This window comes from Channa argus, chromosome 17 (genome assembly GCF_033026475.1).
Source record: "Channa argus isolate prfri chromosome 17, Channa argus male v1.0, whole genome shotgun sequence".
NCBI lineage: Eukaryota > Metazoa > Chordata > Actinopteri > Anabantiformes > Channidae > Channa > Channa argus.
In genome coordinates this window covers 8,625,116-8,641,803 of record NC_090213.1, presented here as the reverse complement: position 1 = coordinate 8,641,803, position 16,688 = coordinate 8,625,116, and the positions used below count along the sequence as shown (strand labels likewise).

Below are 16,688 nucleotides of genomic sequence, written 5' to 3'. Positions count from 1 at the left end.
TACAAGGGTGCAGGTGGTGAGGCTCAGAATAGCCTCTGAATGTCTACTTGATTGATTTCAGGCCCAGGATTGTGGCACAATTGCATATTCATACATCTATTAAAGTGTTTCTCCAATAGTGGCTCCATAATTCAACCTGGCGCTTAGTGACGAGTCATCCTTGTGAAAAGAGCTTGAGACCAGCGCAGAGGAAAATGTTTCAACATGTTTTCTGTTCATGTGTACTTTATGACCTCTGAGTGTGAACTGACATCTTAAAATTGTTTAATTCTGCTCATTCCCTCCAAATATTTAAATGAGTGATGGGGCTTCTAAATATGTAACAGAACTGTGGACTTGTGGGGTTGGGTCATCTGCAAATGAGTCTTCTAAGAGCAAAATAACTCAAGACCTGGGAAAATCAGTCAACCATGGCAGTAGGTGACACCTCTACAGCAAACATCACTGCACCAGAACACATTTGGATGTTCTGATTGGGTGGATCAGGATATTGAGGTCATCTGGTTGATCTGATTGGCTGAGCTGGGAGACTGGGGTCATTCTGCAAAGTAGACAGGAAATAAGATTTGTCTTTCTGTCACAGTAGATGAGACAGGAATCCTGCTTTGAAAAGTTTCGGTGATTATAAGCAGTGTGAAATCATTAATGCACTATTGAACATTAAAGTGCAATTTTATTAGTCACGGTATGTGATGACTTTCTCTTTTAATTTCGCCAATTAGAATTCTAATTAAAGCATGAGGCTATTCAGAAAGTTGTGCATTTATGCAAAATATCACACTCTGCATTAAGTTAATTGAATCACAGTGGCCTCAACAAAGTGTAGAACCACCGGGACTCTCTGTAGAATTGGGCGCACGGCTGAACTGAGTAGCCGGTCAAAAAGGGCCTTGGTCAGAAGGGCAACCGAGAACCAACAGCCACTCTAACAAAGCTTCAGAAGTCCTCTGCCAAAATGGAAGAACCTGCCACAAAGCAACACTCTATCAATCCGTCCTTTATGGCTGGACAGAAGCTGCTTTGAGGAAAAGGTTTATGGCAGCCCGCCTGCAGTTTCCCAAAGATTTAAATAACTGTCTGGCATAAACAAAGCCAAACCTAAACACAACAGAACATTTATGGAGAGACCTTAAGATGGCACTTCACAGACACATCCCATCAAATCTGACTGAGCTTGAGAGGAAGAATGGGTAAAGGTTGGGCTGACTTACCCAGGAGGGGATGAATTCTGGGTTTGGTCCCAAATTTTAGTTTGAGGTTTTTCCATACGTCTAAAAGCAAGTTTTCACTTTGAAACACTGGGTTATTAAGTTTAAAGTGAGGGACAGAAATAGCTAATTTTATCCATTTAAAGTCAATCTATAGAGCAATGTTTTTTTTCTCTCGTTTTTTTTCCTTTACGCCTGTTAGTGACCTTTCATTTGGATTTATTGAATAAATAACAACACTGAAGGATATGACCACAAACATCAAACATCAAACATATTATTTTAGAATAATTAAAACATGTCATATATGATAACTAATTTATAATCACTGACATACAAAAAGTTGCCAGATTTAATAAACTGATTGCGGTCACTAACTGTAAAGGGTCCTTTTGCCTAAAAAATAAAGCCAACAACTGTGAGTGATGAATTTTTAAATTGAATGTTTTTAAATTACGCAAAAGAGTTGGAGTAACTGAATCTGCAGCCTCTAGTTTGTTAGTTTGTCCTTTGTGTGAAAGCGACAAAAAAATGTGTAAACACTAAGCCACATTGAATAAATGCCACAAATTAACAATTAAAGTTTATCAATTTTTTTTCAACTCTGTTTCAAAAGTTATACTAAAAGCATGATCAATTTCATAAAACCATAACAAAACCTCCTTCATTTAAAACTCGCTAATCTTTCAGCAATAAGGCTATTAAAAAAGACTACAAGTACAATATCCGGAGTCCCTGTCACTCTCTCACACACACACACAACTGAGGCTCAGACAGTGTGAATCTAATGCCCTCCAATCCTGTGAATCCCTTTGTTCCTGATTTCACGCTTGATTTGCCCACAGCTTGAATCTGGCTGGCATCGGCTCTCTTCTCACTGCTTTCACTCCTGCCAAATCCACGGAGCCGCACAGGATCTGTGCCTGCTCTCCCCCTCTGCTCTCAGCCGCCATTGTCCATTCCAAGATCTCTGTGAAACACTCTGGTACACGTGCCAAGGAGTTGTGTTTGTTTGTTTGCATCTCAGTCCGTCTTATTGTAAACAGCACATTAATCTGCCAAGACTAGATCGGAGGGAATTCTGACACTATAATTTTTCATTTCACAAGACTTATTCTGTTGTTTAGATATCATTACTTTAATGTGATATTTACGCACGTTAAGGCCTCTGGAGATGCTTTGTGCTTTGACAACCAAACGATATGCACGCTACAAATCTTAATGATTCAACACCTCTCACAAGAAGCCTTTTCAGCTGGTGTGTTTGGAAATCTTCTGTTTCTAAAGCAACACATCAGCCGGACCCTTCTACTCCTGCGATCCCTCTAGCACTCCTACAGAGCAGATACTGTGACAGCTGCATGAGGGTGGCAAGAGGCAGAGGGAGCAGAAGACAAGGAGAAAGAAGGAGAGGGGAAAAAGCGAGGAGAGAGTCCCCAGAGAGAGGGTGCCGGTGCTCCACAGCTCCAAGTCACTGCCTGCATACCAATGAGGAGATTCCCCTGCAGCAGCAGCAGCAGAAGCAGTAGTGTAGCAGAGCAGCAGGAGGGGCCGGTGCTGACACTGTACCACTATAGTCCCTGATAGCCACATTATACACTCCTCAAAAAAGAGCTGAACACCAGATGGATTTCTGAAACAGGACGCCGAGAAACGAACATATACCAAATCCAAGTTACTGGTAACAATTACCCCTGTGTAACAACAATAACCCAGATAATTTGATTATTTCAGTATGATTTGCCCTTTACCACCGAGCAGCAAATCTAGTACACTCTTTTGTTATTATATGTCATCAAACAGTTCACTTTCTGTGAATTTTATGAATTTTTTTCTAACCACTGTCATCTGTTTCTGCTTCACTTAGTCATTTTCTAATTTTCTGAGATGCCTCTAGACAAAGGTCCTATTTTAGCTCCCACACAGCTGGCGATAACTGTGCACAGAGAGGCAAAAAGAGTTTACGCGGCCATGTTTTTAAAGTAGCCAGAGCGAGCGGCCATTAATCAAAATGTAGCAAACTTTATGGTTTCGCTGCAATGTGCTCCACTTTATCTGATTTTGTTGGTGAAGAAATTGGTTTTTCCTGCCTCGTCTTAGTTGGTTTTATCACCGCGACTGTTTCTCTCTCTATGAGCGAGTAACACCAAAGTTTGCCGCTTACTGGAAGCACAAGGGAGGAAATTCACAGTTTTTGTTTGGTGCAAGAATGTTTTCAAAAGTTCATCAAAAGTGTCAGTGTTTTTCAGTAATCGTAAACCTTTCAACACATTTTGGGGCTGGACAGCAGTTCCAAACCCTACTACTGGAATCACACCAGGAAGTGATCTTTTAACATAGCATGTTACCATTTAGAAGAATTTGGTTTTATTTGTTTTTCATGTTTTATCTGTACAGCTGTAGTCCTGCTAAGAGCAGCAAGTGCGAGTTAGCTGTGTGTAACCACCACCTCTCTTTCCCCCTGGAGAAGAATTAATAACTAATTATGTCAGGGCACTCGTCCAGATGGTCCTATCAGATGGGCCCACTGTCTGAACCTCACCTCCAACAAGCACCTCTGACCCTGACGGCCACATCACCCCTGGCAACATGGAGTCTGAGCCCCAAGCTGCTGGAAGGATAGAATCAGGGGGTACGGGTGCATTTGGGGTGCACATAAAGAAGCATGGAGGGTAGGATGAGTTGGGCGTGTCTGATCAGTATTGGATGGCTGCCTTTAAAGCGCCATGAATACAAGACTCCCTGCCTGGGCCCTGATCTCCACGGTCATGATTCTGTTATTACACGCTATGTTCCTGTGATGGGCAGATGGCTCAGAGCACCGGCACATGCATTCACACGCATTCAACACACGCCGGGCCAGTCGCATCAATGGACACAACCCGATACTCCCCTTTCTTGTCTCATTAGGAGGCTATAGAAACATAAGAACATAATAGGGAGGAATTAAGTGCCCGTGTGGATGTCAAAGGGGGACGTGGCAGAAGATTGGGAAGAGGGCTAACAAGCGCATGGTGCGCTCACTCAGCTTTGTGCGGTGATTAGTGCTTTCGACAGGGCTGACGGGTAAAAGACAAGCCCTCAGGGAGACAGCAGCTTTTAAACGAACACTTAAACAGCCAGGACTGAGAAACAGGCATCAAAGCTCCTGGCAGATAGGTAAACCTATGAAGAAAAGGTTCATAGATACACATAACTTTTAAAAGTCTGATGTCACAGTGTTTGTAATTTCTGGTGGTAAGCTTTAAAAAAAATGGCTAATTTCAAATCAAAATGTGTACAAATATTTAAATATTCATGCAACATTTATTTTGTCAATGTAACTAAATACTAAAGCAAATAAATTCCAAATTACGTACATTTTTAACGAGGAAAATTAACCAAATACATAAGAACAATTAAATAAACATCTGCTAGGCTTTGCTTCCCACTTTCATTTTACATTTTAAAGACCACATTTACAGCTTACATCCACCAATTTTCCTTTTCATTATCTCTTCTAAAAGCGCTTTCACATTTTGTCACATAGAAGCCCCCTAAACTCTTGAGCAAACAGCAACTTTACAAAGTCGGCAGGACAAGATGATATCGCTGCCTTGTATTTGAGCAGGAGACATGGGACAAAGCAGCTAAGAAGAAGCCAAACAAAGAAACCTTAAAGGGGATTTAAGGTGTTTAACCACAACTTATTCGTTCTTACACTTTCTCATCTCTCTTTAGGAAAGTAATGCTGAATAAAGAACTGGGACAAAAGCAGTGCTTCTTACACGCCATCAGTGTGTGGCAGCCGATTTCGTCATCACACTATTGGTATCATTGCAGTCTGAGCTTTGAAACACATGGCAAATCAAAGAAATTATGAATGGCAGTGAAGAGACTGGTGGCTATCACTCACTCAATTATAGTAAATGGCCTGACACGTGTTGATAAACACAGATAATTACTTGTGAAAAGGTTCATCATCACCATTACATCATTACTTTTTGGCATTCTGGTGCTAAGTGTCTAACAAGATTAGCCTCCCAGTCACGTTTCTCCTCTCAGTCTAGCAGACAATGGAGAACTTTACCAGCTGGCTACTCCTTGCTGTTTTCTTTCATAAATTTTAAAATTTAGGGGATATTTGAGGTTTGGAAAAATAAAAAACAATACAATGAAAACACATTTTCTCAAAAAAATAATTCTTTATAAAAACTGAAGCATTACCAGGTAATTTTGTAACTAATGTTGCTGTTCTACACTTCAGGTGTCAGCTTTGCAACGCTAAAACAAATTTACATGTAAATACTTCCTCATGTAAGGTAAAGGTTAGTTGGTAAATGGACTGATGTTTCTATTATTAGTGCTAAATAAGAGAAACACCTCTCTGTAAAGCAGTACAATTCAAGAGTAGCATAATTTTTTTCATATAGATTCAACAAAAACTAAACATTGTGTCCATAAAGGGAACATTTATTACAGGACTGTTGTATAACATGTTGGTTTTAGTCTAAAGGAGTAGATAATAAACCTGCAACAGGTTAAATCTTAATCTAATTAAACAATCAGTTTATTGAAAAAAAAAAAAACTCAAGTTAGTTTGGCCGAAAAATATAAATGCTTTATATATATTTGCTTTTTTTGTTGTTTTTGTTTTGAAGATACAGGGTTTTCACAGGACAGCAACATGGTTCAGTTAAATATTTCAAAGGAAATGGCTGACTAAATACGTTTATGGAACATTTATGGAAAATTTCTGAAATTTAATTAAAAAATAACAGCTACATGTTTACTTTGGTAACACTTTCATAAGCACTTAAAATCATCTTAGTTGTTGCGGTGAAACATGTTAAATATTAAAAAGAAAAGGCTTCTAACCGGATCACAAACAACCCTTGAAACAATGCCCTAAATGTTTATCTAAGAACTAAAAAAAAATCTGATGTTGTTGTGTGCAGCATAGTTTTCACAGCCATCATTATTCTCTCAGTGTCCACATATGCTGCTGCACTGAACCCAGCATCAGTCCTGTCACTATGTTGCAGCGTGAATCTGATGATGGCCCCTTCTAAGCTATCGTGCACCATCTGGTAGCACTATTCTTCAGCTGTTTGATTAGCAAGAAAATCAACCCACCATCTACCCCCACACTGCCCCCTGCATGCATGCACACAAACACACAGTCATGTGCACACATGGGACATGCACCTGCACATGTACCAACATACATATGCATAATTTCATCCCCAAACTTTTTTTTTTTTTTAACCACCAGCAAAAGTGTGATGTCATTATAGCTCTCTAAGGCCTCCTATTAGCCAGTGCTCTGTAATCACTCTGGTGATATATTAGTACAATGCATTGATCAGCCCATAATCCAATCAGGCGCCCATTATTGATCTTTTATAGAGCGCCCCCAAGACAATAAAGCTGTAGCCGCAGACTGTGGGTCAATAGGCACACAGGGAGAGGAGTCTCCTTGCAGCTAATTGGCTTATGAAATAATACAAACATTTTGCTTTCTCTACACCCGCAGAAATCAATGCAGAGCTTAGCTGGTGCCTTCAAATCAATTGTCTTGAGCCACATTTCCCACTTTTATTGTATCAGGACTTGACATCTCCTTCATGTGTTTCCAGCTTTTACCCAATTCAGTGTAGTTAAATCTTTTTCCTTAGCTCTATTGCTCTGTCGTGCTAACTTGTGCTCTCATCTGTTTCGTCTCACTGCTTCCTTTTTTTTTTTTTTCACGATCTGTCTTGCCACTCCATCTTTCTTCCACTTGGTCTTCTCTCCTCTTTACCCCTACTCACTCTTTGTCCAGCCCTTGACTGATTTTGGGTTGCCAGATAAGTTTCTACTTACAGGGAGACCACATCTGACACCCAGCTGTGTGGGTCTTGGGCTGAAAGAGCAGCTGCTGGTCATAAATCACCCGAGCTGGAGGAGCTCTGGCACTCCTTCTGTCAGCCGTGAAACAAAGATGTAGAGGTAGCGGGGGGTCAGAGGTAGTCAACCTGGGTAACAACAGGAGACCCAGCAGCACCTTTGCAATGCTGCGTTGAATACTCCTCTGTTATAAAACTGTACTGTAAGACTGAGTGAAATCACTCACTGAGTGATCTTTGCAGCCAGGGTGCCAGAGGATGAAAATGCAAAGTCAAGACGTATGCTGTAATATGGTATGCAAGCAATTATGGTTAAACAGGCGATGCAGCATGTGAGCTGTGAGGTCAGAGGACAGACAACCCCTTGCTGAGTTACTGTAGCGGCAGAAATGCAAATAATTCTGTCAACAGAAAGGAAAGGTCTTGTTGCAAGATGTGTTTGTAGAAATGCTTTGGTATGTATTAAAAACTTGATAATATTAGCACATCGACTTAAACGAAGGAGATAGTTCTAATTGAGCCCAAAAGACCCCTTTAAGTTTAATTATACAAGTTTAGACTGGAAATATTATTTTTCTTAAATGAAATCTGGTTCTAGGCTAAATTAGATTTTGTGTAATTTCATTAGAATTTGAGCTTTGTGTTTTTTCATTTCAACATATGATACATATTTTAAAAACTAAGTTAACTGTAAGTGTATGGTTTCAGCTCATTAAATGCCTCCAAGTCATATGTCAAACATCTTAACATTATCAATATCAAGATAATCAGTCAAAAGGAAATATTCTTTAATTTTTTTTAATATTGCTCAAATTAATTTATATTTGACAGAAGTGATATATTTAGTAAAATTATGTTCCACACATTCATTAACTTGGAATTATCTCATCTCTTACCAATAAAGTTTCAAAATACACTATATTAGTTCCTTCCAGAAACACCCTGAGTAATGGGCCCCAATGTGCTGCTAAACCAGATTTTCATTTACTGCTTCACATATTTCTATCATCTGTGCAAATGCAGTGCATATATTCATACATCTATTTACATGCAAACAAAACTGTTGTCTGATGTGATCCCTGCACACTACACACAAAGTGCTGCAACTCAAGACATTCCTTCCCTTTCCTTTCTAGACACCTCACAGCGACTGCACTCTGGCTCACAGAAGGCTGCATACTTTTACAGAGATTTGGATAATAAATTGGGTGTTATTTTACAAGACACTAAATCTCTTGTGAGAAAATGAAAAAAGGTCAGAAGGAGGTATTAAAGCATGGCAACAGAAGGGGTTGTAGGGGGGTGAGTGAAAGACCAGGGTTTTACAGTAGCGATGCTTTGAGAATTTGTAGATTAGCACATATCTACAATGCTCTTTACATTGCAGCACACAAGCACTTAGGTCAAAATATGGCAACCATAAACAACACTGACAAAAGCAAAAATATCACTTTTAATCAATCTCTGATTTTTCTTCATTGCAGACTTTGCCAAATAGTAAGTTTATGCTGACTGTGTTGTCACTTTCACCCATGCACTCTTAGTTCCTTGAAATTCATCTGTCTGGACTGAAACATAATTGCCAGAAAGGAAATAGCTGTATGTAGGATATCGCTGGAGGAGAAAGGGCACGTAGAAAAGAGCGCAGATTATAAAAGGGTATAAAAGGGGAAAAGGATGACAAAAGAGAGAAAGGGAGGAGAGGACTTCGTTGCCCTTTAGTGGGAGGCGAGGGCCGATCGATAGCGGTGTAATGAGCCTGGTATTAGCTGGGGTGCAGAGGGACCGGAGCAAGGCAGAGGGAGGGCGACGGGGGAAGGGGAGGCTCAGGATCTGATTCCCAACAGCAAACAACACCATTGCTGCAGACATCAGAACCAACACCTGAGAACACCTATTAAAGCCAGATTACCCTCTGCTTGTGTAATGACAAATCCACCCTCATACAAACTCCTCACACACGTGCACACTCCCACACTTTTTTTCTTACTCAACCTTCTGGCTGGTTTAGTAGCCGTCACAGAGTTGTCCTATCTCTGCCAAGCTGCTGCTCGAGCCAAACGCATCATCCAGAGAGAGCTCACAGAGAAAAACCAAGCCTAATCCTGATTAAGAAAGGACCACACTCAACATCACCTCTCCTTTTTGATACAGATTACCCAACAATGGCTTCTGCCACTCTCCTAAATCCACTACACATTGGCAATTTGTATTAGAAAGATGGAGACACTGGGATTGTCTTTGGTTGGTTGAAAGAGAGAGAGAAGGGGGACCAGCAGGGATAAGTGGCAGCCAACCATCAGGTACACTTAAAGCCAATCTGTTGCCTCGTCAATAGGCTCATTCTGCTGGAGTGCAACGCGTAGGGCGCCCGGGCTCTGTTAGCCATCAGACCAGCCATCCAGGCAGGCAGAAGCCGGGGGGACGCAGAGAGAGAGAGGGACACGCCTGTGTCTACTCAATAGTGGGATCAAAGCAGGGATATAGGGATGGGCCCCCTCTCTTTGTGCTCTTGTGTCTCCCAAAACAAACGCATCCTCCTGTCCGCTGGAAGCCGCACGGAGGAGGCTCGGCCACAGTAACAGATGGTGCAGAGGACCGTCACAGGGAGACGCAAGATGCAGAGTTTTTTCCAACACATCTGCATATCTGCCATTTAGAAGAAAAACACTTATTTTAATACAACATATTACAGAAACTTAATGATACAGTATATTTTAAAACTGCAGCGTGGGGTGAGGAAATCATGGCTTAGAGTGCAACCATTTATTTCAAAATGCATGGCGAAATAAAATCCCTTTATTGTATTTACGGAGACTAGTCCTGTTCGGAATTTTTCTCTAATTGTCAACTAATGTCAAAAAAAAGGCTAAATGTATTAAAAGAACTTTAATCATTTAATGCAAACATAGACCTGATAGAAGGAGTCTGAATGAGCAAAGTTTGGAAAAAACATACATCTGGCTCTCAGTCCCACATACACCACCCTCCTATTGGGACTTATGGGAATAAGTACTTATTATAGAGCACCAAATGTGTATTAATCTGCTGCTGAAAATGTTTAATTGTCTCCAACAAGTGCACTATTTAGTCTTGTTTGAGAAACATGCACTAAAAACTACAAGTGCCAAGCTAATTTAGTAAATAGCTTAACTTGCTAATGAAATTATGTACTAAAGTTTTATGTCTTCAGTCGAAAGAAATGGGCTGCAGCCACAGACGAGCTGGGGAAGCCGGAAAATATTGTGGGACTAGCAAACGCACAACAAAATTGTGAACATATTGTCAGCTCTAGATTTTAAAAAGGCCTGAAAAACACATGTACCTCTTCCCATAAACATAGTTTGTTTCATGTGTGTGTTTCGAAGATTCATCTTTGAGTTATGATTTCTACACTGTATTTAAACATAATTACTTTCCTATTTAACAAAGAAATTGTCATTACACAAAGTGAAAATTGTTAATGAAGTCCTCTGCTAAATATTCAGAGTAGCAGGGACACTGCTTAGGAGAAGAGATGCTACAGTTGATTTCTTAAGGTTGATAAAAAGATTGTATTTACTTTCACCCAGGGTTTTTTATTTTCTGAAATCTGAGTGAACTGACCCATTAACATATTTCCTTGATGCTCCAACTGTTGTTTTTTTTTTTTTCTGTCCTAATCCCACAAACTTCCTATGACAAAAAGAGCTCTAATCCCCCGTGTCTTAACCACTACACTCATTCTAAAACAGAAAGTGTTCAAATCAGGTAGACAGAATCGCTGCTAATTAAGATATTTTTGTTTGGGGAAAACAATCAAAAATTGTTCATTTTGTATTATCAACATTATTTCCTCATGCCATGAAGAGTCACAGTCTCATTCCCTGGCAGTGAGTAGAGATTTTTCTGAGTCCAACAGAAGCAGGGCTTCCAGTAGATATAACCCATGCTATGGTAATCACATGCTAATCACAGTTAACACCAGCGCAGGGTCCTATACTCTAGATTAATGCATCCGTCGCATATTCACGTTTCCATTAGCATAAATCAGGTTCAACCTGCCTTTGTAATTAGTGTTTTCATGTGAATGGTAATAAGATATGGTGATTAGGTCAGGGCACTAGAATGGAAATGACTTGTCAGCTAAGTCAGCCTCAAACAGTTCTGCACAATTTGGGCTATCAATATGTGCTTCCTCAATAAACAATTAATGATGCTGCAAGATAATAGAAGTTTAATAGTAGGGTGTGAAAGAAAAGGTAGATTACTAATCACAGTTCTGCAAGACACTTTTTATCTGGGATAAGTTTTTTTTTTTGTTATGGATGCTGTGTCATGTAACATGAAATCTGCTTTTTATATGTCTTATTCTCTTGTTGTATAATGTCAAACTGTCCGATGTAGATTAAATCTGCCTTTTGTCCATATCAAGACCAGTGTATTGATGTATTTAATACATTGTTTGTTTTCCCTGATAAATAAGGTTCATAATAGGTAAAGATGGTAAAGTTGCACACAGTCACTGACCTGCAAGCTTTGTAATGTTGAAGATTTTCGTAGCAAAACATTTTTCAATGTCTTTCTCAGAATAAAGCCAGTGTCAATGTTGTTTTATGCAAAGTCACAGAATTTACAGTTGATGAATCATTTTTATAAACTAAAAGTAATCTAATGTCAGAAAATGTGTCTATGTGTAAACAGAGTACATAGCTCCACTGTTTCTTTTCACCGTGGTGTCTGATGCCAGACTGAATCCCTGCGGACAGAGATTTCCAGACTGCAGGACGACATTTGTTTGCTCTTTCAGAAATAAATAAATAAACAAAATTATGGAAACTGTAACTCAACATGCAGAATGTTTGGGGCACAGCGGGTTTCACCTCTGCTCTCAAGCGATCAGCTACTGAGTGTATGAGCCTTTATACAACTATTAGTATAGAGCAACGTGAAAAGCGATAGTATGAATGAGCGCGTAAGGTGTAAGTGTGCTTGGGAACACGAGCACACAAACTGACAACAACATGTGTGTATAAATGCAGGTGCAGCACACACCTGTGTGATGAAACATACAACTTAAGTTGGACATGCAATAGTGATTATACGGAGGTGAGGTTCACTCCTTGTGGAGTTTGTGTCCCTTGGGACACCCCTTCCATCCCTGACATCCCTGACATGGAGCATTCCTCCCAGACTGGTGACCCCACATGACGGACGGCATCCTCCATGGCTATAACCAACTGGAGAGACCCGCTCCAGTCCCAAGAGACTGAAAGGCAGAGGTTGTGATCAAGAATGTGAGAACAAAAACAATAAAATGGGAACCGAAAGCAAAAACTCATTTAAGAACTGTAAAAGTTTAGACAGAATTAGAAACCAAACAGGAACAAATTAGCTAACGAATTAAAAAGCAAAAAAACAAATTCACCCATCAATTTATGTGTCTTATCTTGCATCTGTGTTTTTTCTGTGTGTGTATGTGTGTGTGTGTGTGTGTGTGTGTGTGTGTGTGTGTGTTGCCAACAGGCGTAATTTCTCATTCAACTTTCAACCCTTCTTCTTCGTGGGCATCATAACCCCTGTGTGAACTGTACAGTGGTTGTCACAGGTTTCTCAAAGTTTAACCCGTGTATTGAATAGTCATGAAAAAATGTTTTCTTTCCCTGTGTCTTTTTCTGGTTAGGTTCAGATAAAGGAAGCACAAAGGATAAGCTAATTTTTAACTTTTGCAGGGGATGTTTTATTTTGGCCACAAAATGACATGGCAGCCACAATATCAGCTGGTTATTTCTTCCACACAAATACATTATGTTATACATCACAATACGTACAAAAACTACAAGGTACCCTTTTTGTACCTCCACTCACATTATTGTGAGGACTCTGTGTCACACTATAGCGCTTGTTAATGCGGAGGAATAGCTGAATGAGAGATTCTCAAACAGGGGCAGTGATTTGCAGAGTGTGTTTCTAAGTTATTCCAGCTCCCTGCAGCTCAGCAGTGGCTGACCCCTCTCCCCTTCTGTCTGCTAAGAGGCCTACAGGGAGGAATCAGCCCAAATTACCTTTATTGATCCAGAGAGACAGGTGAATACCAAGCAGGTCTCGATTCCCTTCACTCTTCTTATCTCTCATCCAGTGTTTTCATCATCACTCCATCCCCCTCCCTGCCTGAATGAAGAGGGAATATAAAAAAGAAGCAGGGAGCTTTTCTGTGAGAGGGACTATTCTAACCGCCACCACCACCACACATTACTGTATCAGCTCCCGCAGTGATTTACTGTTTGCATTCAGACTGCTGTGATTAAACCTGCCTTCTCGTTGCTCATCTTTCACTAGCGGCTGAGTGAACGGGAATGGCGAGTGGCTGTTTTTCTGCCTCCAATCCACCGTTGTCCTTTCGCCCCAGCATACAAATCACTGTGGCTGTGGAAAAGATACTCCATTAGGTCCAACTCTGAGTTAAATCAATGCGTGACTTATCAAATGAAATAGGGGCTTATGAGGTAATCACCTGGCAAACGCTGCTGAAATTGTAATTATCTCCAGTGCACACATCTCAGAGAGATGAAACTAAACTAACTATTTAAGTTGAGAGTGCGATAACAAGGTGTAGAAAAGAACAACAGCTATATCTCTTAGATGGCGATGCAATGTGAGCCAGATATGCTCGAAGGAACCAGAGCAACTTTGGTTTATCTTGCTCAACAAAGAAATAAAATATGAAGGAAATAGATTTATGCTCCTATAGTCCTCTGTCACATTACTTCAAGCATGCTGCTTAGTCACACCTGCGTGGTATTTGTTTATGACATCCAGAGGAGAAACGTGTGAAAGTGTTTTCATGAGCTATATGCTAAATGATTTAATCACACAAAAAATATGAATTCAACATGTTGCTTCAACTGAAGTATATGCAACCGTATTTATTTTCACTGCATTATTTTATTCTGCTCCCAATGACTTTGCAGGTGGTGGACAGGGGTAGTGACAGAACTGAATACTAACCTTTATTTTCATTATTATTTGAAGAAAAAAAACAACAACCTTGACTTAACATGTATTCAAGATGAACAGCAGGTTTCCAAAATCTGTTTTCTCCAAACTACAAAGAAAGACAGAAAGAAAGGAAAAAGAAAGAAAAGCCTCTAGAGAGTGTTCACCTATTGCGTGCTGGTTTTTCAGCAATAATTGAATAAATTCACTGAACTATAGCCATTCATTAATTCAACTAATCCTTTCAAACCAAAGGACCTCAAGTCAAAAGAACTTGTGTTTATAAATTATGAAGTGGTCAAATAATATGAACATAAATTTACACATGTACGTAAAGTTAATGAAAATTACGAATTCTACAAAATGTTAAGCCCCTGTATAATGTGTATATCTAAAAATAAATACATATTTAATAGAAAATATCAAACTAAATTTATATTCAAATACAGGCTAATAAATACAACAAATGTCTATGTTTCTGTTGTATATGTTTAATTGTTACTAAGTAAAGGTTTATTAAAATAAAAACAATCCATAATCAGTTCATATTCTATTATTATTAACCTTTATTGGACTCGGTATCGACCCCGAAATATTTGAAATGTATAGTAATATCCACTGTCATTCAATGATTGCATTTTTTTAATGGAGAATTACTGTAGGCCAAAACCTTTTTGAATGAAACGATTTTCTAACACAACTATCTTCCCAAAACTGCTTGTTTTAAAGTATTTTATAATGTATTTTGTAACAAAAGAATAATTACATTTTATGTCTATAAGTCAGAATTTCGATTTATTTATTACAATTTTAGATCCCTCATTTGTGCATAAATGCAGCACAGCCCCCAGGTGGAGGTTTGGCAGCATTGCCCCGTAGGCAGTGACGCCTGAGGAACATTTACTTTTGGCTATCTTGCGCCATCTGTTGGTCAAACGCACTCACTGCAGTGTACAAATTAAAAGGAAGCCTTATTGTACTGGCTCTGCAGCATTCTCCGGTATCCCAGTGGGGAAAAAAGAAGCTATGATTGTTTAACCATGAGCAAGCACCAGCTCTCACTCACACATTGTATGGTTTTATTTTTTTATTTTTTTTGCGTACCTAACTAGGCACATTATAGCGTTACACGTAACATCTAATGTCACTGCTACTTGGTCAGCTGCATCAAATGTTGAAACACAAAGACTTACACAACTTCCGTAATAAAAATAAACATGAAGACAATAATGCTTACTGTTCCATCATCTTCCCAATGTGTATGGAAATCCACTGCTTAAAATCACATTTTCACACTGTTGACAGCAGCCACATACCCCCAAACATCCCGCCTAAGGCAGCACTTCCTGTCCACATGTATGTTTGGGACACAACAGTATGCATATGCAGGAGCACAGTGCCCCCTTTTGACTTACAGCTGAACTACCTTTGAAAGTGCAATAATGTGTGACCAGCCACAAATAAACTATCCACTATCTATTTATTCCGGATTAGTGGACCTCTGACAATAACCCCTCGGTTGCCAGCAGCAAGAAAAGGTGTGACTGTGAGAAGCAGGTCAAGAAGGTTGCGTCTCTGCTCAGCTGAGTCACACTTCATCACCTCTTTTGGTGTCTGTGATCACACCACACGCTCAGACAAAGTTCACAGGGCCATTAAAGCAGGAGCCACACTTTATTTACAACAATGGCTTAGAAAGTATAGGCATTGTAGAGGAAGTAAAGAAAGAAAGAAAGAAAGAAAGAAAGAAAGAAAGAAAGAAAGAAAGAAATGTGAGAGTGATTATTTATTCATTATATTTATAATTGAACCGCTTAGAGGTTGGTGTAAGACTCTTCGGAGGTCAGGAGAAGGTGGCATTTGTGTGACCAGAGGTCAGCTGAACACTGTCCAGCTTAGGTGTGTATTCCTCACACCAAAATTCACACCTGCTCCTGGGAAAAAGCAGCGTGTGTCTGAAAAGTTAAAACTGTGCAAGGTTCACAACACTATGTAGTTAATGACCAAAATATTTACAAAATACCTAAAAAATTATCTTAATTCAATGTATTTCTCAAATAGCATTCAAACACAAAGGAACAAATAGAAACTGTACTACAAACCTTTTTTCTAACCATATTCTACTAGCCGGCTGTAGCTCAGTCGTCCACGGACCACAGGGTTAGTGGTTCGATCCCCGGTCCCGGCTATATGTCGAAGTGTCTATGGGCAGGACACTGAACCCCTAACAGCCCATTCCCATCCCCAGCTGTGCAGTGCCGGTCCAAGCCTGGACGAAAATTGGGGAGGGTTGGGTCAGGAAGGGCATCCGGCGTAAACACTGTGCCAAACCAACATGCGGACAATGATCCGCCGTGGCGACCTGAACTCACGGCATAAGCCGAAAGGACGAAAAACAAATTAAATAAATTCTACTAGCCAATCTACAATTTTTACCAATAACCACGGTCACATGCCTGCAAGTGAAATTTGCAACAGCATCAAATGTAAAACAAATACTTTACTCTGATCTGAAACAAATCTAACAACAAGTCATAGGTTCACACTTCACTTGACCCAAACTTGCAGTGCGGTAAAGGTTGTAAGTTCATCAGACTGGGCATCAGTCCCAGGTTTTATATTTAACTCTGGACGTGAG

The 16,688-nt window shown here is 39.8% G+C and overlaps 1 long non-coding RNA gene across 1 annotated transcript; it reads right to left on the bottom strand.

Moving 5' to 3' along the window:
- Positions 1-4,513: 4,513 nt before the first annotated feature.
- On the bottom strand, positions 4,514-15,694 carry LOC137102840 (uncharacterized). Its single transcript, XR_010911283.1, has 4 exons — positions 15,288-15,694; positions 13,365-13,480; positions 13,120-13,221; positions 4,514-9,724 (listed from the first exon to the last, which is right to left on the bottom strand). It is a non-coding gene; the product is annotated as an uncharacterized lncRNA (long non-coding RNA).
- Between the last annotated feature and the right edge of the window lie 994 nt (positions 15,695-16,688).